The sequence below is a fragment of the Rhinopithecus bieti genome, unplaced genomic scaffold (genome assembly GCF_001698545.2).
Source record: "Rhinopithecus bieti isolate Rb0 unplaced genomic scaffold, ASM169854v2 scaffold_66138, whole genome shotgun sequence".
Taxonomy (NCBI): Eukaryota; Metazoa; Chordata; class Mammalia; order Primates; family Cercopithecidae; genus Rhinopithecus; species Rhinopithecus bieti.
In genome coordinates this window covers 1-2586 of record NW_016824750.1, presented here as the reverse complement: position 1 = coordinate 2586, position 2586 = coordinate 1, and the positions used below count along the sequence as shown (strand labels likewise).

Sequence of the window (2586 nt, the reverse complement as noted above, 5' to 3'; positions counted from 1 at the left end):
TTTTGAGATGGAGTCTCGCTCTGTCACCCAGGCTGGAGTGCAGTGGTGTGATCTCGGCTCACTGCAAGCTCCACCTCCCGGGTTCACACCATTCTCCTGCCTCAGCCTCCCAAGTAGCTGGGACTACAGGCGCCCTCCTCCACGCCCAGCTAATTTTTTCTATTTTTTAGTAGAGATGGGGTTTCACTGTGTTAGCCAGGATGGTCTCGATCTCCTGACCTCATGATCCACCCACCTCGGCCTCCCAAAGTGCTAGGATTACAGGTGTGAGCCACTGCGCCCGGCCAGAATGGCCTTTTTAATATAATGCTGAAGTCATTTTTCCAGAGTTGCCTATATAGTTTGCTTTTTTATCCTTTCTTTTTTGCTTTGCTTATCTCGTGATCTGTAACTTCTATTCGTACAGCCATATTCTTTATATAAGAAAACCATATTGGGTAAAGAAAGCAAAGCTTAGTTCTATTAAAGAGTTATTATAGTTTGGTGCAAAAGTAATTGTGGTTTTTGCCATTAGGCAAATTGTTCATTTAGTTCTTTTATGCCTTAAAAACTACTTAACCAATTTAACTTTTTTTTTTCTTTTTAAAGTTCATTGTAAAGGACTCTGTTGAAGAAAATATGCTGAAAATACAAAACAAAAAGAGAGAACTTGCAGCAGGAGCCTTTGGAACTAAAAAACCAAATGCTGACGAAATGAAACAAGCCAAAATTAATGAAATCAGAACATTAATTGATTTATAATTTGTGGGATTTTAGTAAGGTCAGTTTGATTGGATACTTAAGTTTTAGAAATGAGAAAATACAGTTTTAAAATGAAATCTAGAGAACATGTCTTCTAAAAGGGGCATATTGTTTTATATTAGTGAAGAGGTATTACTGACACAATTTCTTCTATATACAAACCTATTTTTAATGAAACTTCAAATAGCAATAAGTTCTGTTATATACTGTGGCCTAAAATAATTTTTTGAGAAAAAAGGTTACTTTGTTATTTAACTTTTCATAGTATCTATGCTGAGTATTTTCATATATCTTCCAAGTACTCAGCTTTTTCATATTTCAAATAAGGTCAGACCTTTTATACTTTTGACCAAATAGTTATTTTCTATGTTGGACACTTAGTTATTTACCAAAGCCTCCAATTTGTGATGCAGTGTAGTCCTTGTAAACAATATACACAGACCATACAAGAATTAATTTTATTGGGCTTTCAAAAACCGTATTTGCATTCCAGAACCAAATCTTAAATGAGACCAAAGTCCAGGTTAGCACAGGTTTTTATTTTTCCTACAGCTACATTGAGATATAATTCACATACGTGACTTGGAGTTTTACGTTCATGAAAAAATTAGGGATTACGTTAAGAGTACTATTTTTTCCATTTTAGTTAAGTAGTACTACACTCATTGTTTAAATGTAACTTGCTATGTCTAGGGTGTAAATATAGTCTGTGGGAGTGAGAGGCAAACCAATCCTACCCAATTTGATTTGAATATTTTAAATTATGGAACTGCTAAATAGATATTTCTATAAACAGGTAATTTTTATTTATGTAGCTTTTTTTGGAAGTAACTTTATAAATTTTTATAATTCAGAAGACTACTATATGTGAGAGGCGTGATATCTGGATGGAAGTTGGGCTGGATGATCTCCAAAGTCGTTTCAACTCTTAAAGACATCTTAATCCTGAATGTAAAAAATTGTTGTGTTTAGAATCAGAATTTGATTTTGAACTTAAGCAATTCATCCTTACATCTATCTGTAGAGACTATCTTTTCTTTTTTTTTTTTTTTTACTTTTTTGTTAATAAGCAAACTTGTTTGCTGCAGAATTCTGGGTTGACTCCTGAGCATATTTAAAACAAACAAGCTAGAAATTTAGCAGTCAGATTAGGAGGTGGTTTTATTTCAAAGGGAAACTTTAATCCAAGGAAAGATTAATTAACAAGAGAAGCTTCATGTTTGATGATACAGATGTAAGAATACCTGAGACTTGACTTGGAGTGTTGGAAGTGATTTGATAGAAAGATGAGATCAGAGACAATGTTGTGTTATAGGGCGCACATTGAAGGTATATGCCAAATCTCTCACCATCTTAAGTCCTTTTCTCCCTGTGCCCTGTTTTCTTGCTCAAAGGGAACAGTGAATTAGCCAGCCTGGTCCCTTTTTGAGGCAGTAGCAGGTAAGGAACGGGCTGATTTTCATCAAAACCAAGACCTTTCTACAGGGATGATAGTGGAATAATAATTTGAGATTAGCCCACTGGCATTAGGAGCAGTAGGGAAGTTACCTGGTAGATCAAGCATTACACACACAAAAATCAAGTTGATCAGAGTATGGGTTCTCCATACAGCAATACTTCAGTGAGATTAAGTATAAACAGTTTTTGGCAAAAACCACCACAATCTACTCTTCCTGCTTACAAAGACAAAGCCTTACAAACTCACTGTGAAGGTAAAGGGAGGACAGCTTGCTTCTTTGCCCAGACATTTACAAAGTTGTTTTAAAACACACTCATAAGTTTGGCAATTTGTTTAAAAAATGTCTTGTTTTGTATAGTTCTATGTTGTTAAATTTTAAAAGTTTA

The 2586-nt window shown here is 34.8% G+C and overlaps 1 long non-coding RNA gene across 1 annotated transcript; it reads left to right on the top strand.

The window, feature by feature from the left end:
* The first annotated feature begins 230 nt into the window (after nucleotides 1-230).
* LOC108522439 (uncharacterized) lies at nucleotides 231-1943 on the top strand. The gene is made up of 2 exons (XR_001883472.1): nucleotides 231-760; nucleotides 1596-1943. It is a non-coding gene; the product is annotated as an uncharacterized LOC108522439 (long non-coding RNA).
* Nucleotides 1944-2586: the final 643 nt, after the last annotated feature.